General features: G+C 34.3%; 1 long non-coding RNA gene across 3 annotated transcripts in view; it reads left to right on the top strand.

The window, feature by feature from the left end:
* Positions 1-23,020, top strand: part of LOC144225862 (uncharacterized) — a 207,766-nt gene extending 184,746 nt beyond the window's left edge. For all 3 annotated transcript variants that reach the window (XR_013333442.1, XR_013333438.1, XR_013333441.1), the window contains exons 7-8: positions 16,698-16,834; positions 22,968-23,020. This is a non-coding gene — a long non-coding RNA (uncharacterized LOC144225862). The remainder of the gene's footprint in view (positions 1-16,697; positions 16,835-22,967) is intronic.
* The last annotated feature ends 1,418 nt before the right edge of the window (positions 23,021-24,438 follow it).

Below are 24,438 nucleotides of genomic sequence, written 5' to 3'. Positions count from 1 at the left end.
AAATTCCAGAAATATTAGTGTATTTGAGGTAAAGAAAAAATCCAGTAAACTACAAAGTTTCTTAACTGATTTCATATAACACATTTAATTTCTGAAACATCATGTTTTGCCAAACCCAGGTTATTCCCATGAGTAAATATTATACAAGTCACCCAGATACGATTTATGGCTGCTCACAGATTGTTTCATGGTGCTAAACATCTAGAAGCCATTTTTATTCTCTTTCTCTCCCTCTTCTCTCCCTCTTCTCTCCCTATATTCCCCCTCTTATCCTTCCCTTCCTTCCTTCCATTTTCTATCTCTCTCTCTCTTTCTCTCTCTCTCTCTGTCTCTCAGTTATTCATGTAAACATAACGTCCATCATGGAACATCATGTGTGGTCTATTTGTTATTATCCACTGCCAATGAAACTTTAATAAGAAAGTCCCCACTACTATTCACGCATGGTGTAGTGGTTGAGTCAGTGATTCTTATCATGTCTGAAGAAACACCACCCATCAGGGGTCACATTTACATGCTCTATTGGAAAAGAACTTTAGCTGAAAGTGTTCTCATAGTTCAGATCCCGCTGTGAAACATATGTGAAGAGACACTAACCACCTATATGTGTTAGGAATGTAAGAAACATGGAAAAACTGCTGTTTTCACAAAATGGCAAAATAATTGAAACTTAATGAGGAGGTTCTCTGGATAGAAAAAATGACCCTTTGTTGCAGTGTCACTGACTTCCCACTTTCTATCAGGTAGCTGGAAAAATGAATGAATAAGTGAATAAACAGCAGCCTAAATCCCACTGAGCCAATTTTTTGCTCAGTGTCCATTTTTGCCACTTATGTATTCAAAACAGGTTTTTTTAATTTTGTTTTGGTTCGGTTTTTGGTATTTTTGTTTGTTTTGTTTTGGGTTTTTTGTTTTTTGAGTGTGTGGTTTTGTTTTGCTTGTTTGTTTTTTTTGTGTTTTTGTTTTGTTTTTGTTTTGCTTGGCTGATTTGGATTTCTTAAGTTTATTAATAAAAAGACAGAGACTTTCTTTTAGTGTTTTCACTCAGTACTCTGGGTATGGAGTAATGAGCTTCTACTAATCCTGACTTAATCTTAATGACACAGATACAAGTAAACCCTAAAATTCTCAATCCATTGAATTTGAACTGCTAGGCTCATTACTGTAACTTTCAACATAACCTGTATTTTTAGGGAGTATTTTTCTTCTTCTAAGAAACCAATTGATGTAGTTCTATGTTTCTCTAGAGACAAAATTGTCTTTAGTTCTTGGTACTCATATTTCTGGTCATCCCAGGCTTGTAGATTGTCTCCTTGGCTAGCCAAGTTCCTCTACTCCTCAGAGCAACCTCCAGACCTAAAATTTCCAGTATCCACTTGTTCTGTATCTTTTCAAAAAAGTTTTTGTAAAATCTATTTAGCCAATGTTTTCTCCCTTTTCTCATTTGGATGAAATTCCTTATTCTAGAAAAGCTCATCCTATCATTTCCTGTAGTAGTGCAATTATTACTTTAAGAACCTCAAGTTTATGTCCTTACATGAGTTTGCTCCACCCTCCCCACTTCTTTCTGCAGTCATCTTTCAGATCTCGCTAATCTTGTTGGATCTTGCAACCTGTGATGTTAGAAACAGTGTTTTTTTGTCTTTTAATGGGCTAACATGCTGCCTCTAACCCCATTTTTCCAGAACTGGCAAATTGTAACTGTTTGAGAAAGTGATCAAGGGAATATCTTATGTTAAATTAGCTGAAGTGTTACTGCGAATGTGGACAAAGAAATTCTTACGACACTGAAAATGTAAAAAATATGCAGCCTTTTTGGACTTCAGTTTAGCTGGGGTTTTTTTAAGATATTCAATGTACATATATTGTGTAAAGTAACCATTTACATTCAATTTACATTAAATTCCTGTTAGGAATTTACTGAGGAGAAATGAAAACATATGTTAATACAAAATTGTATTCACAAGTTTTTAGACATTCTGTTTGAATCAGCAAAACCAGAAACATCTATGGTTCAGAAACAGATAAATGGATAAAGAAATCATGGTATATCCACACAAAAGAATACTATTTGGAAATAAAAAACTTAAATATTAATGTACACAACATAAAAATCTCAAATAATTATACTATGTGGGAAAAGAAAATATATATATATATATATATATATACATTTATATGATACCATATATTTATATTTCTAGAAAATGACAACTAATATATCATGACAATAATAGATCATTGGTTACCTGGGGCTGGAGCTATATGAGGATTAATTGAAAAAAAGACATTATAAAGGGGGTCAAGAAAACTTTTATGGGTAATGTTCTGTTTCTTATCTTGATAGCAGTGATAGTTTTATGGTTCAACACAGAAGTTAAAACTTGAAAATATTTGTGCTTTATACCTTTCCAGTTTATTAAATCTATTTTGGAACATAGTATAGGAAACATAGTGTGGCTTCATATTAGAAAATACTAAGTTGTGAAAAGATAGTATTTATTTTTTTAATTTATTAAATGTTTATTTGTGTGTGTGTGTGTGAGAGAGAGAGAGAGACAGAGAAAGAGAGGGAGAGAGAGAGCAAGAGGGAGAGCAGGGGAGGGGTAGAAAGAGAGAGAGACACACACAGAATCTGAAGCAGGCTCCAGGCTCTGAGCTGTTACCACAGAGCCCAACATAGGTCTAAAACCCAAGAACCATGATATCATGACCTGAGCCAAAGTCAGTCACTTAACCAATTGAGCCACCCAGGTGCCCCTAAAGTATTTATTTTTAGAGAAAATGACAAGTCTTTTTGTAGAAAGGTACTGAAAACCAGGGAAAAATGGAGGAAACAAATATTTTCAAATGAAATATTGCAAGTAATAGTTATAAAACCATTCAAGGGCATATCTCCGTGCATTCATAATATATTATACTCTAAATCACAGTGTTTGTATGATAATAATCATTTGCTGTGGTTGCACAGAAATGGTTATCTCCTTTATCACTTTCAGGAGGGGCTATCCCTTCCTAGGAACTGAAATGATTGTCTAGTTAGGACTTCACTCAGGTGAAGCAAAACATTGCCCATCTTACCTGAACATTTACCTTCCTACCAACACAGCTATGGAATTAGAGAGAGGCATAGGCATATATAGACCCAACCAAGTTAATATAAATTGAGAGAATGCAAATACTAAAATTTTGCAATTGAAATTAATAGATCATAACTTTCATTTTAACTAAATTATAGTTAAAAAGCTATAATTTAAAAATGTCTGTTTTACACATAGACCAGTTATGCAATAGGGACAATGAATGAGAAAAGGAAAAAAGGAAAGAGAAAGACAAAATGGTTGAGACACAGCCTAGATAGAAAGAATGGGAAGTTGAGCAAAACAAAATAATATAAAACAAACAAACACAAAGACAAAACCAGAAATATGAAGGGAACTATATAAAAAGAAGTTGAAAAAAGAAAAGAGACTTGAAATTAAAGTGTGTTGTTTCTACAAAATACAGCATCCCTTCTTANAAACCATGAGAGACTCTTGAATGCTGACAAAAACTGAGGACTGATGGATGTGGGGGGAGGGGGGGATGGGCATGGAGGAGGACACTTGTGGGGATGAGCACTGAGTGTTATGTGGAAACTAATTTGACAATAAACTATTTAAAAAAATAAAATAAAATAAAATATGCAAAATCAAAAAAAAAGTGTGTTGTTTCTTTTTTCTTTTTTTTAAATCAATTCACAGTAAAAGATAGATGAAGTATATATGAATTTTATTTTTACCTATTTATATGCAGAAAGCACCAAAATATTTTGATCTGGTTGTCTAGCATCAAAGAAAATGGAGGTAAATATTTATAGAATATCTAGTTCAGTAAGATTTCTTTCATTTTTTGAATATTAAAGTGACTTAGTATTACTTTTAAGGTCTTTTGGAAGATTTTTTTAATGAGGTTTAAAATATAATAATTTGCAGAGGTCTTTACTATGTAATTTTAAATATTAAACAACAGAAGAAAAGAAATGAAAAAGAATAAAGAAGGAAAGAAAAGAGGAGAGGGAGGGAAGGAAGAAAGGAGGGGGTGAAGGAAGGAAGCAAGGAGGAGGGAAGTAAGAAAGGGGAGGAGGAAGGAAGTTTACTGGGATTGAGGCAGGGTGGGTAGTGGGATTATGATTGGATTTTCCCATCATTTCACAATGCTGCCTTCTCAGATCTCAGAAATGACATTCATCTGAATCAGGGAACCCCCCCCCTTACTAGATTAGATGAAGTTTACCTAGAATTTGCAGACACTAACCTACATGAATGGGCAGTGCCTGATGGGGTTCAGAACCAACTGATGCTCAATATTTTTAACCTTTAGCCAGATGCTAGCTAGGCATGTCATTAACATTTACTCTAATATAAATTTAAAGTGAATGTGAGCACTATGATCTACTTCTCTTTCTTGGTTTCTTGAAATTGTCTTTTAAATGCAATTTAAAAAATGCTTTAACCCAAAGTAAAAAAGTACCCTTAATTTAGGGCTTTTGTAAAATCAACCAGATAATAATGTATTTTGTTACACACACTTCCTCAGAGGAAATTGCAGACAAATGGATTCTCCAGTCAACTTCTGAGTGTCACATAGAATAGGTGTTGTTTACTCTATGGAAAACAGAGTTATTCAACAAAAAATAGGGAGTATCTTAAATTCCAAAATAAGTTACTAGCAAATCCATAGCTATAATGTAGTTCTTCCTCTGTCCCACCAGGAAAGTTTCCAGTGGTGTCTTATGATGTTATTGACTTTCATTGCAAACTAAAATGCTCAGCAGTAACTTCTAAGAAGTTACTGGCTGAAATTTAAAGGAACTATGACAACTTAATAGCACCATTACATTTATTTAGTAAGTCCAGAGCACAAATATGATCTTAAAATGACTATGAATTAGAGAAATAGGAGAACAAAAGCCTTGGAATTTAATCATTACATACACATAATCTTTATAAACTTAATATAAATAGCACTTCATTTTAAAAAGAGACTTATGACTCATATTCTTTAATCGTTATTAATGATAACACTGAAATGGATCTATAGTATCATCCAATTCCAGGCATTTTGTTTCCAGAAATTATATAAATAAAACTACTTGAAAAAACTATTTGAAACCTCTGAATTTTCAGAATGAAGAAGAAAGGTCCCAGTGATTTGACCAACACCATAGGCCTGTCAGAGATGTATAATATTCTGGACTATAGATCTTGTGGCTCCTAGATCATGCCTCTTTATAACATACTGTGAATATTTTCTTTCAGTCATTAACACATGTGATAACATCATAGCTTGTGCCTTGATAAAAAATTTAACTGAAGCTTATTCCATTTCTTTCAAGATATTTTTGAGAAATGCCTTTAAGTCTTAAGCAACCTTGCTGGAAAATACAGGTTTCAAATTTGTATAAGCCTGAACTGCTGAACTCATGGTTTCTTAATGGCTTGCATGACTGTTTCGTGTATTTTCTTACCTCCTCAGTCCCCTAACATCACCAAGCTAATGACCTTGATTTTTACTTTACTAAGAAAATTAAAGCAATAGAGAAGTCCCCACACGTCCGCTCATCCACTAGCACCCGCAGCCACATACTCCTAGCCACGCTGGTGTCCAAGACAGCACTGTCAGTATTTATATCTTGTCCTTACCACTTTTGACAACTTGAAGCCATCTCTACACAATTCTGTGCCTTCTTTCATATATCATTTAGTGTTTCCACTTTACTGAATCATTCTCATCTAGTGCATCACGCATGCCATTTTTCTTCTATCTGAAAACAAAACTGTGCATTGATCCCACTTCCATTGCCAGTTACTGCCCTGTTTCTTGGCTATCCTTCTCAACATACTTTTTTGAAGAGTTGTTAATGCCAATATTTCCCATTCCTTTCTCCCCAACCCCTCTTAACAACATATGCATGTATCCATTCTAAAGAGTCTTCTGTCCAAAATATTTCTGATGTGTCAGCAATACCAAATACTTGTAGGTTGCCTCCGCACCAGGCCATTCGTTACTTGGAACCGAGGCAGATGAGGCAACTACTATTTGAGGAAAGAGCTATTAAATGCTTGAGTCAAGAAATGACACTTGCCCACAGCTCACTAACCAGACCGTCCATGGCTCTACCCACCCTTGTTTCAAACCAACATCCTCTTCTTCTTATCATCAAAACATACCAACATCTGGTCACTTTTCTCTATCTTCACTGCTAGAATCTAAGCCAACATTATCACTTTCTTGAATCATGGTAATGTATTTGTAACAAATAAGTCCCCTCACTTCTTACTTGTACCTCAACAGTTTAGACTGAGAGATTCTTTTAAAATGTTAAGCAACATTATTATTCAGCTTTAAAATAAGGAAATTCTAACACATGCTGCAATACAGATGCACCTTGAAGACTTATACTGAGTGAAATTAACCAGTCACAAAGCACAAATATTGTGTGATTTCCCTTACATGGCATACATATAATAGTCAAATTTGTGGAGACAAGAAGTAGAATGGTGATTGTCAGGGGCTGGAAGGAAGAAGAGAATGGGCAGTTCTTGATTAATGGACACAGAGTTTCAGTTTGGAAAGATGACTAAAGTTCCAGAGATGGAAGGTAGTAATAGTTGCTCAACAATGTGAAATTATGTAACATCATGTCAGTCCTCTGCATCCGTTTCTGAAGACTCCTAGCTTCACTTGGAGAAATATACCAAAGTGTGTAAGCTGATCTGTATAGCTATGCATTATCTCTCTGTGTCCAGTAACCTCTGTCATCATCTCACCTGCTCTTCTCTCGTCTTGTACCTTTTTCCAGCCACACTGGCTTCTTTGTAGCTATATCACCTTGTACCCTTTGCTTTAGGTATGGCTAATTTTCTCTCTCTTGGTAATCTTTGGTCAGATCTCATCTTCTAATGAATTCCTTCGATCACACTATTTCAAGGTGATACACATCCTTAATGTTACTCACCACCAAACTACTTTTGTGTAGTACCTAACATCCTCTAAAATATTATGTAATTTGCTTAGTTATTATGTATGTTTGTTTATTACTCACTGTCTGCCTCCAGATACTAAAATGTAAGTTCTCTTGGGCAGAAAACATTGCTATTTAGCTCACTGATGTATTTCAAGGTCCAAAGACAGTGTAAGACTCATGCAAGGTAATTAATAAATATTTGCGGAATGTTGAATAAATAAAAGCCATTCTACTATCCCCAGACTCTGCTCAGATTTGATCTGCTGGCTCTCCAGCCTCAATAACTTTTAAAGAATATATTTTCTCTCGTTTTCTAGGTAAACTCCCTAGACCAGTTATTGTAATCTTCTCCAAACCCTTATATCCACACCAACTAGCTGACAATTACTTGAGTTAGTAATTGCTTTCACTCTTGCTTTCACTCTTCAATCACTCATTTTTTGTCTGCTTCTGTGTTTATTATTTTATAACGGCTTTGTTCTTTGTCCTTAATTATAATTCTGGCACTTATAAATTATTTTTATAGACAACTATTATTTATTTACAGGATTTTAATATGACTGATAGAAATGGTATATGGATATCATCAGAAATTTTATGCAATGTATTTCCATCGAATGGTGTTATCAATATTTGGTAATAACTCCAGGTCACATATTTTTATCATGTGTTTGAACTTTGTGAATAGCAGGAATATTTAAATTTAAAACAGAATAAATAATCAGAAGCAACAATAAGAGTTTTTTTAATTTAAGAATTTCTAATTGTTTTCTAATTATAGACTTTTATTATTCAAAAATGGTATAGAAATTATCATTTATGATTTATTTAAGACATTCTATAAGAAAATTCATTCTTCTACCCACTGAGGTAAATGCCAATAATACTTCTGTATAGGATTTTGTGGCCATTTCAAGATTGTTGTTAAAAAAACAAAAGCAAGGGATATATGCCTATATACCAGACATCAAAATCAATAAAAAAAGTATTTTTGAATGCTTTCAATATGCCCATCTCTATACTCAAAACTGTGTAAAGAATTCATTTCATTCTGTTTTATAGTTTTAAGTTATTTCACCAAAATAATTATACAAATCCACTAGAACACCTTCTGAAATTTATATATAGACAGACCTTTTACACAATAAAGTCAAAGTAAATGTTAAAGATTTGATCTTGCAATTACATTTGCACTTTGCAAAAATGGGCTTTCGAGCAGTGGTTAACTTCCCACTTCCTACCCCATGCCTGGGTAAGAGTTGGCTCCCCTGTGTGTTGTCTCAATCATTGCCTTTGAGTAACCCTAGGAATAATGACCTGAAACCCTCACATTTGTACCAGCAATCAATTCAGATTCCACAGGAAAAAAAATAGCTGAATTATACCATTTAATGATACTGCACTGTAGCTTGAAAAATAATGTAGCCAGCTATATATGAAAGTACTGAGTATTTTAAAACATGCAAACATATGTATGTATATGTGGTCCAGTTCTTCTAATTCTGCTATATCTATCATCCTTTTCTGTACTAGGGACTGGGATTTGGATGGGGAGCGAGTGCTGCCGATGGCTTTCTCTCCGATTCTAATGATTCCAAGGGCAGTCTCATACTTTTGAATACCAAACTTAAGATTACATTTTTTGTTTGATTATTTATGCAATAGTATGCTAGCAAATGTTTAATGGCCTGTTATACAAGTATGTAACTAAGTTTATTGGGACTTTTTTCTAATATAATGTATGTATAGCACATGATATGAAATAATTATAAAAATATGCTCTTTAATATAAATTCCATATAGCCAATTGATTCTCACAGAACGCTTTCACTGAGTTTTTTTTCAAATTTTTTAAACATAAAGCATATAATTACAATGATTAATGAGTGTAGTTCTAACATGAATAGTGGCTGATATTTTGTTTGCATTAATATGTAAGAAGAAAATGAAACAATTATGATATATGTAGGAAATTATTCTTCAGTGACATAAAATATTTTTTTCTGAATCAGAGAATGATTTTTGAACTGGAAGAATATTCTCTCAATTTATTGTGTTATTTACAATGTAAGAGCTGTATGTTTAGCAAACATTTATGTTCAGTCTGCATTATTAACATTTTCTCAATCTCTGTCTTAGGCCTGGACATTCAAATAACAATGAATGAAATCTTGATTTAAAACGTATTTTACTTCCATCACAAAATCCACTCAGTGTGGCCGATTTCAACATAAAAGTATGAAATTTGTGAACAAATATTTCCACTTTACAGATAGAATACACATGTTAGGTTATCCATTGTATCATCAAAGTCCCACTTTTAAAATCTTGCCTAAATGTTACAGACTTTGTTTCATAGATTTGGCAACACTTGAAATTTTTCCTTACAGCCTACTGATAAAACTTGTTATTAGTGTATTCTGAATTTTTCAACCTTTAACATTCTATTTGCAGAGTTTTGCTAAAGGTGGTAATCCTACACACCTGCTCTCTGTGGGTTTCCTAGAATGACAAAATAAGTAGATTTCGATATTCAGGGTGTGTGGGTTGCTTAGGCCCATAATTGTTTTTAATGGGCTGATCTCTTCAAAAACACAGCTGGTTACTATGCACATCAAACCAAAGAGTTAGGCCAGTAAAAATTAGCGGATTTACATGTTTACAATAACTGAAACTTTGTTAAATATAAATAATCACTAGCATTTCTTTTTAATTTTTTAGCATACTATAGAACATTTACTGTCCTGAATGTCATCATTCATTAATGATTTGGAATACAGTCTGACAGTAGTGGCTGCCAGAGTAATGCAACAGTAAAGTGGTTTTTTTAATGATATCATTTTGACAAAGGTTTGTTTACATACGAACTTCTGTTTAAAGCAGTCAGTAAGGGAGGCATTTCTATTTACAATAGGAATGATCTCGCTTGTGCCAGTCTGGTCTTTGTCTTGTATTACATTGCACTCTGATAGTCATCTACCTCACAGGAAATCCAATTCTGGCTAGGCATGTACAGGCAAAATAAAATGCATGTTGAAGTGACTCTCTGGGAATTTTCAGGCAAATTAATTGGTAAATAGAAAACAATTCACTTTTAGGACTGCGTTATAAGGAGTTCATTTTTTGTTTTCATTTAATGGGTATTTGTTAACACCAGATATATCCACTTATCCATATGGAAATAAAAATGTAAACTTAGGGCTTTCGAGGTGATGTGGGATGAGGATAGGAATTATTTAAAATTCAAAAATTTGATATGGGGAATCAGTATTTTAGAAGTCCAAAGCTTGGCCATTTACTGTGATAAACTTACTCCTCCCTCCTTTCCCTTCCTTTATAAAACTTTGCCTTGAGCATGTAAGAACAATGTTGCCAGGTTTTGAGAAAGTTCAATGATTATTTAAAATAGAAATACTCTCTTTCAAAAAAAAAAAAAGGAGAGTACCTCAGTGGTTCAGTCTGCTAAGCATCTGACTCTTGATTCCTCCTCAGGTCAGGTCAGTCCTTACAGTTGTGAGATCAAGCCCCCTTTTCTCATAAGCAGGCATGGACCTGCTTAAGATTGTCTCTCTCCCTTATCCTCTGCTCCTCCCTGATTTGCATCCCAGCACGTGTAGGCACTCTCAAAAACAACAAATAACCAAACAAACAAAAACAGTAAGCTTAATGTGTTTGAATTCATTTAAAATGAATCTGGTTTTCTAAGGATGTTTTCCCTAAAATCTAAGCCCATCTGTATTTTAAGAGGAAAATTCTTGCATGTGTTTCTAATTCTTCTATAAACATACCATTAAAATATACCATTGCAAAGACCAGTGGATATCCAAAAAAATGCATAAACTTTTTTCCCCATAGAAACAAAAAGGTTTTGGGGATCGAATATAAAAAATTTGATTCTAAAATATTTTGAGGGTTACAAAAAGAAAAAAAAGGTTCATTCAGCTGCTCAGACTTTTTACTGTATATTTTAAATTATACTTTGTCCTTTCCTGCTATTTTTAACTTTCCCTGTATTTATTCTTTAAGCACTCCTTAAACTGCTGTTTAGAAAAGCAACTGCCTCTTTTCAATCTTTTCTAAAACAATATGCCATGTAACTAACTTGGTTAAGAGAAGCAGAATGCTATAGAAAAAAACAAAATTCACAATCACATGGTACAGAACTTAATGTATATTTAAGTCATAATGTTATAAAGAAAATATGGAAACAACTAAACATTAAAAATGTGGGCATTTGTCAAATATTTGAAGTCTAAGCCACTCAGTGAGTATTTTTAGAAGTTTGTGCTATGGGGTGCTAGGATGGCTTAGTCCATTAAGTGTCTGACTTCAGCTCAAATCATGATCTCACAGTTCGTGAGTTCGAGCCCCGCGTAGGGCTCTGAGCTGACAGTTCAGAGCCTGGAGCCTGTTTCATATTCTGTGTTTCCCACTATCTCTGCCCCTACCTGCTCATGTTCTGTCTCTGTCTCAAAAATAAGTAAACATTAATTTCTTTTTAAAAATCAGAAGCTTGTGCTATGTCCAGAAGGTTACTTCACTAATTAAGATGAAATGTTTGTGGAAAAGGATGTATTTTTCCTTAATGAAACGGAACTTGTTTTTCAGCAATCTGATGACATTAAGTTTACTTTTGTGTTCATTCTGTCAAACAGTACCCATTTGAGGTCTAAAATGTTTCTGCTGGCCACATGCATGATCCAAATTAACCCTCTGGTTGTCATAAATTCCTTTAGTATAGGTTGTCATTTGCTAGATTTGGGAACAGTGATGAATATGGAACTGCTCAGAAACATGGAAGCCAGGAACATATCTGTGTCCTATAGACCTAAGCTGTTAAGAGACAGATCTAATGAATGCAGTTTTCTAAGACCAGTCATCCTGACTTATACAGAAGCAACACAGATGAATGAACTAGGTGATGGTCTATCTGTGAACTGCACTGACCATTCAGTTTTTCCATGGTCCGTTAAGCTAGTTACAGACCTGTGTCTATGACACAAAGTAAAATGGACAGTTGAGGCAATTATCTGAACAATTCTGGTGAAAAGAAGCTTGTTAGTAAGAAAAAAGTGAGTTGGGGGTGCCTTAATTATCCGTATTGAATTTCTATATTGATCACATTCACAAGACAATTGCTTGACTCACCACTTCATTTTGCTTGGGTAGACACGGGCTAAGATAATTGAAAGCAATTAAACAGCAGTGTCTGGGGAACCATAAGTGACAACTTAGGTCAGATATTGTGGTGCAGGTTAGCTTCATCAACAAGTATTTATCAAACCCCTACTGTGCTAGGTAGTGGGAAGATTACCACTTAAACAGAGGAGAAAACAGCTATTTGCAAATTACTGGAAACAAGTATGCATCCGTATAAAAGTTAGGTGGAATGGGGGACAATTCAACAGTGAGTTTCAAAATAAAAAACTGTGCTTTATGTTAATATGTTGATCTCTTTCCAAAGCCTAGTAAAACTTAAAATATTTGCAGTTAGACATCAGATTGGTTTTCTTAAAAAGTATACCATTATTAGAGGAAGAGTGGAAAGATTTCACAGAAGTCATTCAATGAATGAAGCAAACGCACCCTGGCCATCCTTCTTTGGAAGACAAATATATCTGGGAGGAGTTAGACGCTTAAGTGCATTAAATCCCCAAGGATTTTCCTTAAGGAAGGTGAATTGTCACTTTTTCTTCAGAGGACAGGTGAGAACAGCAGCTTAAGATCACTGGGTGCTTGGGGTGCCTGGATAGCTCAGTCAGTTAAGGACCCCAACTCTTGATTTTTGGCTCAGGTTATGATCTCATGGTTCCTGAGATTGAGCCCCATGCTGGGCTCTGCTAAGACAATGCAGAACCTGCTTCGATTTCTCCCTCTCCTTCTCTCTCTGCCTCTCTCCAACTCTCTCTTGCACACATGCTTGTGCTCTGTGCTCTCTCTCTCTCTGTCTCCCTTTCTCTCTCAAAATAAAGAAATAAAAACATTTTTTAAGAAAAGGCCACTGGGTGCCTATAGGAGATAACTGAGTGAAAAAGAAAGTGTAAGTAAAGACTGAAAAATTCTACACTCACTTAGCAACTTTGCCTTGAGCTAACTAGGTGGACTAGCAGGCCCGTTAGCATCAAATGATTATTGTAGTGAAAGTGACAGCAAGGTTAACCTATCTCCACCTAGAACACTGAGGCAAGACCTGCCCAATACACATTTATCCAGACATTTTTTAATGGGAACAATATCACTGGTAGGTCTTACAGTAACTTAATCTAGAACCATATCTGTCTCTCTTGGAATACACACACGCACAGATTCTCTGAGTCATATATTAATACATAAAATGGAGAAATGCAGTATTTTCATATACTCCTTTGTCATATATTCTTTAAAACCCTGAATAAGATGTCTTTTTTTCTTATTTTTATTGTATCTGTGTAGGTATAAGTAAATATGTAAGATAAAACTTCAATATTTCATACTGCTGATGATGTTAATAGAGTTAAAATATAAATAACTTCTGGTTTAAATGTATTTCACCATCACATAACAGTTGAGATTTTATTTATAAAATAAGATTAGTTATATTTAACTCAGAAATTAATATGAAGTCAAATAACATATAAAATAATGTGGGTGATTTCTGGTAATGTCTTAATGATTTTAAAAGGAAAATCAGTAAGTCCTTAGAATCAAATCCTCAATGACAGCTATCTTTTCATGTTCATCTTTGTCATGAAACTTTAGAATTGATGTTGGACAGCAGAGTAAACGTGTTTTAGCTTTCTTCAATGCTAATCGTGCCACTTTTACACCAGCTCTCTCCCAGTGCAAATGCATATACTTCCTCAGGTACTCACACATTCAGTCCTGCATATATAGACTAACTCCTATTTAGAGCTAATCGCAAAAGTACTAGGATTCGGAGGCAACTTGCCATAAACTAATTTCCTGCTTCAGATTCTCCTTATTAAAAAATTGATCTATTCCATTTGTCTCTCTGATTTAATCTATGACATCAATCAAATGAAAGATTGGTACTAATATACATATAAGGTACAGTGATTCTACTCAGCTGTAAAGATAAAACAATTGTTACTCTTTACCATAATTGTATCTCACTCCGAATCAACCTGAATTATAACTGAGAAACTGGAAAAGTTACAATTGGCTTTACTTGCTCATTCAGCTGTTACTCCTCTGAAAGATCCAAACCTTCCCACAAATCCTCAGAGGCAATACAATTCTCTATTTTAATGAATTCACTTGCACCCCACTGAGAATTAATTGCTTTGGAAGCAACCCAATGGTCTGACATGCTGAGAGGCCCACTGGTAGTTCTTTTTTTCCTAATAAAGAGCTCTAAGGAATTAGCCAACCTCCTGACCAGCTATAATGTCTTCTTCTATTTTCCTTTCTACCTCTCTCTGTCCCCCTGTCTTTCTCTCTGTCCACACCCACACCCACACCCATACACCCACACCCACACACACACACCCCCACACACACACACAAGGATTGTGAGTTCCCTGGTATTCTTGATAAAACTGTAAATACTTTGTTTTATAAATGTAACTGGAGGAGTCTGTGGTGTGCAAGCCCACAGATCAACTTTCTATAGTCTCTTCCTCTTTGCAAGGAAAATCAGGAAAGGATTGCTCTTTGTGAGGATATCTTTGGTGTTAAAGTCTATTACAAGAATAGAATTTGCCATACTTGTATATAATGGCATGTGCCATATCCTGTGATTCCTACATGAGGCTAAAATCTCCAATTAAAGGAATTAGTTTATTCATCAATCCAACAGATATTTATTCAGAAACTATCGTATGTCAATATTTCCCCCCAAATTAGAAGCTGTAATGAGAAGATTGCTCCAGGAGGGTAGTACATAATAGTATGCAGAGCTATTCAGATACCCAGGTAACCCGGATGAGACATAGGAACTGTGGTATAGACTGAAAGAAACAGAGCTAAGACATTAGTTGAATTCTATGCAGATACTACTTAAAATTATCTAACTGCCTGAGCCCCCTAAGTGTCTTAATAAAGACAATAGATACAGCAGAGCTATTGAAGCAAAGTTATTATCCATAAGACAAACTAACAAATAGGGAACAATCAGAGATACATAGAGCTGAAATAAGGCTCTAAGTTACAGCTTTGGAATTTCATCATAAAATTTACATCTTGTTTTTTGCCTCCCAGGCAGAAAGGGGGGGGAAAGTATTACTTGCTGAATTTATTGTTAGGGAACTGAGAAACGCAGAGGACACCTGAGTGGCTCAGTCAGTTCAGCATCCAACTTTTGATTTCAGTCAGGTTACGATCTCATGATTCGTGGGTTCAAGCCCTGCATTAGGCTCCTCGCAAATAGCACGGAGCCTGCTTGGGATTCTCTCTTTTCCTCTTCCTCTCTCTCTCTTCCCCTCCTCTGCTCACATTCTCTCTTTCTCTCAAAATAAATAAAGACACTTTTAAAGAAAGGGAAGCAAGAAAAGCAAAATAGTTTATCATAAATAGTATTTTTCTCTCATGGAATTCTCAAAGAAATTTAGCTTATAGCCCATTACTCAAAAACTTTAAAAGCATAAGTGACTTAATGCATTCCTAATGATTGTTTCATTAAATAAGAAGAAATCGTCTTCAGGGACTTCTACTTCCAGTAAAGATGGAGTAACAGGACCAGACTTATTCCTTTGTCTAAAATAAAATTTAAAAAGAAAAAAAAATTACACAAAAATATTGGAGATTTCATTGGATATCTGGCAACAAAGGACAGTGATCCCTGAAAGATGTGAAACAGATGAAAAGAACCCTGTGACTGTCCCATCTTATTGCCTGCGAAGAAGTTTTAGCCTGTGGAATGAGGAGAGCATATGCTGCCTGAATTGAGGGGATAAACCTGGGAATCCAAGGAGACCAAGGTGGCTATGGTAGTCAATCCAAAATACTGGAGAGGAGATAGCTGGAGAGAGGGAGAGCGAAGGAAATGGATGGAGAGAGAGAGAGAGAGAGGGATCTAAACATCTGAGGGGAGTCTCTCTCAAGCCTTCAGGCCTTCAGATAACTACTGATCATGATATACACATGAAGAAAACACCTGAGACTGGGGAAAGAAACACCTGAAAGGATTATAGAAACAATCCTCAAGTCTCATACCAGGTAAGGTAGAGTGTGTCTTTAGAATAGCTGAAGTGCAAAATATCAATTTGTAGGCTATCAGGTAGAGTATTCTGAATAGTTTTGATTCAGTGATGGGGCAAATTTAGCCCCAGAATAAATGGTGCTCTAGTCTTGGCTTACAAGGCTGATAGCAAGAAACAAAAGGATCAAATTGTTTTAAGTAATATGACTACGTTTCTGAACAATGCTCATGAATATGTATAGGAACAAAAATATCCCATACCCTGCAAGGTAAAAATTTAATGTCTGACATCTGATAAAAAAAAAAATTACCAGGTACTTTAACTGTGGCAGCAAATCAGACTTCAATTGTGAAAGAAGAGTCATAAGACCTAAAATAGCAATGCTTATGCATTTCAAGTTTGTTGCAAGAAATGTATAGAATACAACAGCATTGAAGTAAGAATATGCATCACAGCTAAGAGCTGGGTCCCAGCAGGGTTTTGCAGAAGCAGAATCCAATTGTCCACCCTCTACAGGGGTTTATAGAATATATTTTCTCTCTCTGTAGGAACCACCATCATGTGCACAGGACACATCATATTCAGGGAATCCAGAATGGAATGTAAATCTGGACCTTGTATACCCAGCTGGCCATATTCTTCCTATGTGAGCAGCTTCAACCCTCTGAGGATTTGCCAAAACAAGGTACAAACCACCAATCATTATTTTATCAAAAACATTCTTGCTAAGCTGGTTAAAAGACAAACAAATGAACAAATAAACAAAAACACACTTTGAAACCCGATTATAAAACAGCATCATTAATCAATTCATTTAAAGCATTGTCCAAGAATTTCTATCAGGCCAATAAATCTCTTTAAACAGCTCAGGCTATTTCCAGATCTAGAATAAACCATTTTAACCATACCAGTCATGCAAGAAGCAGTAAATCATCAATGAAAATGAAGAGACAAATCAACCAATCTTAAAAATCTAGAACTGAAGCAGATAGTATATAATTATAAGACAAGCACATCAAAACAGTTATTCTAATGATCCCATATGTTCAAGAAGCTAGAAGAGAGATTGAGCATGTCAAGTAGTGACATGAAAGATGTACCAATGACTCAAATCAAACTTCTAGAGATGAAAACTACAAAGCATAGATAAAAACATGCTAGGTTTGCCTGGGTTCAATCAATTAAGCATCTGACTTCGGCTCAGGCCATGATCTTACTGTTCATGGGTTTGAGCCCCACATCGGGCTCTGTGCTGACAGCCCACTTAGGATTCTATGTCTCCCTCTCTCTCTGGCCTTCTCCAGCTCGCAATCTCTCTCTCTCTCTCTCAAAAAATAAACATCAAAAAATGTTTAAAAAGCAGCTGGATGAGTTAACTATTAGAATAGATATTACAGATGAAAAGATTAGTAAACTGAAAGAAGTATTAATAAAAATTATTGAAAAACAAACACATTGAGGGTAAAAAAAAAAAGCCTGAAAATAATAAACAGATAAAGCAATTGGACCTTCATGGACCTTCAATGACATCTTGCACCATGTACAGAAAATGGCAAATAAATCATAGATTTAAATGTGAAATATAAAACTATAAAGCTTTTAGAAGAAAACAGAGAACATTTTTGGACCTCGGGCTAGATAAGGAATTTTTAGACTTAAAATGTAATTCATATATAAAAATCTGTAAGTTGGACTTTATTAAAATTAAAAATTTTGCTCTGTGAAAGACCCTGTCATGATACGGACTTGGAGAAAAACACTTGCAAACCATATATGTGACAACAGACACATATCTAGAATAAGAAATTCTTCTAACCTAGTAAAAAAAAATCATTTAGAAAATAGGTCAAAGGTACAAACAGATATTTCACTAATTAGGATACAAGAAAGCAAATCACCATATGAAAAATGTTCAACATCACTAACCATTCAGAAAATACAAATTAAGACCACTTCATATGTTTTAGAACACCTTGAAATAAAAAATAGTGACAGTACCAAATGCTGCTGACAATGTGGAGAAGCCAACCACTCATACATTGCTGGTGAGACAGGTAAAATAGTATGGTCACTCTAAAAAAATGTTTGGTAGTTTCTTAAAAAGTAAATATATAATTTACCATATGACCCAGATATTATAATCCTGGACATTTATGTCACAGAAATGAAGTCCTGCGTCCATTAAAAAAAAAACCTGTGCCTAATGTTCAGGGTAGCAGATTTATTTATGAGAGCACTGAACTGGAAACAAAGTGTCCTACAAGAAGTGGATGATTATATCCGCTAAATCATACCTCTTGCATCCCAAAGACTTTTCCATTATACACTCTGATTCCAACTTTCTGGAGGTTAGGAATGTTGCTTTAAAAAAAAAAATCTTCTTTGAAAGTGCCAGCTACCAGATTTGTCTCTAATTTGAAGAAGATATGTAGTTTCCATGTTATGAATAAAAAAATGATAAGAAGCACATGATAATGGAAAATACAGACCCCTTGTCGCTAGGAAACCTGTGTTCATTACATGGCTGTGCTATGAGCCTAGCTGGACAAAGTCCTTAATATCTTCCAGATTCCTGAATCTAGAAGAAGAAATAAGGACCAGTCCTGGAAGGTTTGTTGTGAAAATGAAATCAATTTAAAAGGCTTACTATACAAGCATTTAATTAAGATTTTTTTCCCCTATCCAAACATGTATCCTTTTATGGATGTTATGGAGTACATTATTCAGATCATGGAATCAGGCTTAAAATACACGTGAGTTAGAGCTCAGACCGTTACTCTTACCAGGTGTATGAATCTGGAATATTTAGTTTGATTCTCAATGTTTTCATCTCTGATAATAATTTCATCATTATAAAAAAACAATAATATTACATCACAAATTTTGTATAAATTGCAAAATGATATATTGTAGATATACTCTAAATTCAGAATCTTCAATGTTTTATTCAATTTATTCACTTAGAAATGTGGCAGTGTGTATTAAGACTCTTTCTTTGTTGTTTTCAAGTTAGAAGTAATATCCATAGCATTCCAAACAGTAAATGGAATCACTTGAGGTGGCAAATGATTATTTTTCCCTCACATAAAATGTACATTCCTTGGGTAGAGATTAAAAAACAGTTCCAGTTAGATCTGGATTAATTTGTCTGGACTGTCACCCAGGTTAATACTACCAATTTGATCAGTGTGTCTGTTTTTATGCTAGTACCATACTGTTTTGATGACTATAGCTTTGTAATACAGCTTGAAGTCAGAATTGTGATGCCTTCAGGTTTGCGTTTCTTTTTCAAAATATATTTATAGGTAGAAGATGGTTATGTGTGGTAAAATTAGTAGAAACATACTATGTACAGTCTAAAGTCATTAAAAATTTAAACTGACTGATTTGCAAAATTTTTCTTATTTCCTTATAGTTATATGTTTATGATATTAATTGATAATTATTTCTAAGTACTGGGAATATTTAAAAAATATGTTGTCTATGAACATCCTTAATAATTTGCCTTTCTTTGTTCCTCCAGTAAGAATAAATTCTCGTCATGCTCTTTCATGGTCTTTCCTAATCATATATTTAGTTTCTAAAAAGTGCTGCTATTGAAATGAGAATGCATGTTTTCCATGCATATCAGTTGATTTTCATTTTAAATGCTGAATAGTATCTAATATGCTCTTAATTCATTTAAAATTCTTGAACACGGCATCAATACTGTGGGTGCACATATGTGTGCATATTCTCTTTATTGTCTTCCATACCACCACAACTATACTGAGATTTTCCTGTGTGTGGGAAGTCATGTTAGCTACTGCAGATCTATGTTGGAATAGAAGGCCATAAAACAGGCCTCGAAGGTCCCCTTGAGGGTCTTGATCTCCAAATATAATTTCAGCAATAAAACTTTTGAAATAAGCACTTTAGTTAAATGTCGTAATATCATTATTTAAAAGTAACACAAATTATGCCCTTACATTGGATTGCTCTTTAAAAGGAGCTGCAGAAGAAAAATACTCCTAATTTTAAATAGGGTTAATTTTACTTTTCAAAACTTATTGTGTCTTTGTCACAGATTAAAAACACATGGCATTACTTCTAGTTTAAACCCAATATAAAATTTTACTGTATCTTTCTTATATTTTTAGCTTCTTTGTCAGAGTTATCTTCCTTATTCAGCTGGACAAACTAAAGAAATATTATATTAAAATAAGCCACTGAAAGTCTCATAGAATATGGACTATATGACAAATTTCTCTGATTCACTGAAAATATAAAAATAAAGAGACCCAAGATATCATTTGTTGCCTGAGCAATGAAATAGCTCCAGCCTCTTCAAGTAGATGAGCTAAATAAAAACTGCAGAGGCATGGAAGGAAAATGTAGATTTACTATTGATCTCCATTCTTTAATCCTCCCCAAATCCACAACTTTTGTCATGGTATTGCTTTACACTTCTTCCCATTGAAAAGATGGGGCTTAACTTCTCACTCTTTGACTCTGTTCTGGCCATGTCACTTGCATCAGTAGGCAGTTCTGAACATCAGATTTAAAACGTCATGTACGTTTCTGTATGCTCTCTTACAATTCCACCGTCATTGTGAAAATAACATGTCCCCGACAGCCAGCCAACTAGTCCAGAAAAGAGAAGAGACATGGAGGCAGAAGTACCTTAGCCTAACAATCAACTTTCCCAAGAAGAAAGCCTTGCAACCAAATGTGGCCCACAACAGACAAAATCTAGCAGGCTTGCAGCTGTGTAAGAATAAATGCTTTCATTGTTGTACCCACAAATATTTTATTGTTTTTAATGACATTATTTTGACAAAGTTAACTGGAACAAAATGCTAAATGTAAAGACAGCCAGTTCACAGGTGCATGGCTGAAGAGAGAGGCAAGCTAAAAAAGAGTTTAAGATTCAAGAACTCATGTCTTAATGGCATTTGGGAGTGTTTTCACTCCCCTGATCTAAGGGTCCAAAAAGAACACTTCTTTATGGCTATTAAAATGTTTTCTACAAAGGTATTGTGAGAATTGATTAAAATTTCAATAACCCACACAGGACAGGGTTAATTTATTTATATTTGTTTCTCCTTTGTTTGAATTGGGAGAATCTATATATTTCCAAGTTTATCCTACCTCACCAGGAACAGCCCATATCCAATAACTGGTTGGTATGGGTAAGCAAGTATTAACTTCACTTGCTTCAATTAGTGATGACTGTAATCGCCATTTCAGGACTAGAGCCACTGTTGGATTTACTGAGGTAGTTCTAACAACTGTAATGCAGTTTAACTTCTCCCTCTGCCAGTCTGTTTTTAATTTGTTCCTTCTCAAGTGTTCTTCCTGAGAATACTTCCTAGCAAAAGGAGAATACAACCTTCCCTTTCAGGCAAGGCAACTCCTAAGCTACAATTCAGAAGTGAATATGATGTAAAGATATTTTTTTTCCCTCACCTGTTTGTCATAGCAATATCTCAGTACAAAAACCAAATGATGGCTCAGTCCGTTAAGTGTCTGACTCTTGATTTTGGCTCAGTTCACAATCTCATGGTTTGTGAGATTGGGCCCCACGTAAGGCTCCGCACAGTGCAGAGCCTGCTTGGGATTCTCTCTCTCCCTTGCTCTCTGCCCCTCCTCTGTGCTCGCTCGCTCTCTCTCTCAATGAATAAACTTTAAAAAAAAAAAGAAAATTTTTTGAGAGAAGGAAAATTCTTTCCAACAACAAAACAAAAATTTAAGGCAGAATAAAAAGTAATGGAAAATGTTTTTAGGTAAATCTAAATGGGTCTTAAGCTTATATGATACAAGTCTACATAGAGGAAAAATGACAACAGTATACAAAAAGAGGTAACTAGAGTTAAAGTGTTCTATTATGTTAATATTTCTATTAGTTGTTAAAAGTACTAATGTATATTTAACTATAACAGTTTAAATATGCTTATTGTATATTCTTGGGTATATACTAAAATAATAATAAAGTAATTTACAGCTATTGAAGGTAAATATAATAATGACAAACATTTGATTATTTAAAAAGAAGACAAAATAGAACACAATTAACAGAAAACAGGTAAATAGGAAACAGTTTATGAGGTGGTCATTATAAACTCAAATATCAGTAATTAAATTAAATGTAAATGAACTAAGTATTCCAATTGTGAGACAAAGAATTCTCAGGCTTGACTGAAAGACATTTTTTTTCTTTAAATCTATAAATGTTGTTTATAAAAGAAACATCTTAAATATAGGCTAAAGAACTGCTAAAAATTAGAAGTTATAATTTTGGAAATAGATACATCATACAAACTCTAAACCAAAAGCAAGCTGATGTAAATACACTCATATCAGAGAAGATAAATTTTAATGCAAGAAATAAAGAAGGATATAGTTAATGATAAATGGGTGATCATTTGGAAGTATTTAATAAGAATGTGTTTGTCTAATAATATAGCTTCAAGATATAAAAAGCAGAAACTGACATAACTAAAAAGAGATTAGAGAGACTTAATGTATAATCATGATAGGAGATAGAAGTGCATAGTCTCTTGTACACAGAGGATCTGGATTTGGTAATCTGGCAGACACATAGGCATGAATACATTAAAAGCTTGACAGGTGATTCTATATTTGTCCCTTCCTTTTTTCATTCCTACCCATAGAATTACCACTGTGAAAGAATCACTGGAGTGAAAAAGCTTGTTAGTTATTAAAGTCATAACAAAATGCCTAATCTTTTATCTCTTACCTTCACAACGAATTAAAAAACTAAAGTTCCATCTCATCTTCCTCATACCCCATCTTGACTATCAATATCTTTTTCATAGATAGCAGCAGATAATAGCACTGGAAAACTATCAGAGGTTAACTTCTGGACAACTTGGAAACCGAAGTAAGATTGAATACAGGAATCTAATTCTGTTATTGGATGCTTTTCATTTTTAATGATTTACTGAGGAGAATCAGTGCCATATATTGAGTTATTAAATGTGGGATAATAGGATTTCCTTGTAGAAAAGTAAGAGTGGTGATATTGAGAACAAGAAGCATTTTCCGATGCTATCAATCTTACAAACTTGTAATCATTAAAAATTGTGAGGTTTTTTTTTAAAGTTCAAAGAACCTCACTAAGGGAGCACCATTATTTGACTCTGACAATAACTGAACTTAAATCTCAACTTTGCTGTTAGACTGTCTGTAATTCCATCTTTGTTACATCGTAACGTTTTACAGCCATAGAGATAATGTAGCTTAATATTATTTTGGTTTTCAAAGTTAAAGTTTCAAACTAACTTGACTTCTTATGTTAATGAAACATGCTATGTAGTATCTCTGATCCCACCCAAACAAGGAAAGTTGCTGTTTCCCTACACCCCAATGGTATGTTCATAAATATTTATATGTTCATGGATATTTTAAAAATGGTACCTTCTGTATATAAGGTAATCTATCTGCTGATAGCTACATGGTTTTATTTTTAAATAAATTAGCTTACATGTATTCTTTTAATTTCAAATCAATTATTTGACTTAAAAGAAGGTTATACAAAAAGTGAGGCACTGGCATTGTACCGTGAAGTCGCGTGAGAAAAATATAGCTATACAGTAGTAGAAATTATGAGCACTTTTGTAAACTATAAAACTTACAATTCATTTTCCCTTCTCTCCTTTTCAAATATATATCCATAATATATTCTATAGGTGACTAATAATCACCTAAAGTGACAAGTTTGTATTTCTGAGAAATTTCCCAGAAACTGGAGGCAATAGAATTATGTCTGTACACATTTTCATAGTAATAAGAACAAAATATATGATAGAAAGGCTGTCTGAAATTCGACTTTACAAGTACCTTGAGGAAGACTGAATCTTTAGTAGGAGTGTGGACAGAAGCCACTACAAATGATTTTAGTCTGATGCTTAGCAAAACCAATTATTTTTCTGGGTGCCAAGAATTAACAATAATTTATCTTATAAACTCCTTTACCCACACACACTGCCACAATTTAGCATCCATGTGTGGCCAAAGTATGGGCTATGTGAATGGAGACATTATCCAAGCATAACATTCAGTATAATTGTGGATTTAGCTTTTCAATTGAATTGCTTTAAGCAATGTTAAAAAAAAGATATTATTCTCTAACAAAGGAGTAATTTGCATTAGCAATATGTTTGGTTTTTGGTGTTTCTATGATTTTTACAGGTTTATTTCATTTAATAGAGATTCACGCAATTATGAAAATGTTATTTTTCAAGTACTTATCAGTACCAGGCAGTATGGCTAGTTTCAGCCTAGGGC

This window comes from Crocuta crocuta, unplaced genomic scaffold, assembly GCF_008692635.1.
Source record: "Crocuta crocuta isolate KB4526 unplaced genomic scaffold, BGI_CrCroc_1.0 scaffold131, whole genome shotgun sequence".
Taxonomy (NCBI): Eukaryota; Metazoa; Chordata; class Mammalia; order Carnivora; family Hyaenidae; genus Crocuta; species Crocuta crocuta.
The sequence above is the reverse complement of the archived record's forward strand: the minus strand, read 5'-3'. Positions and strand labels throughout refer to the sequence as shown.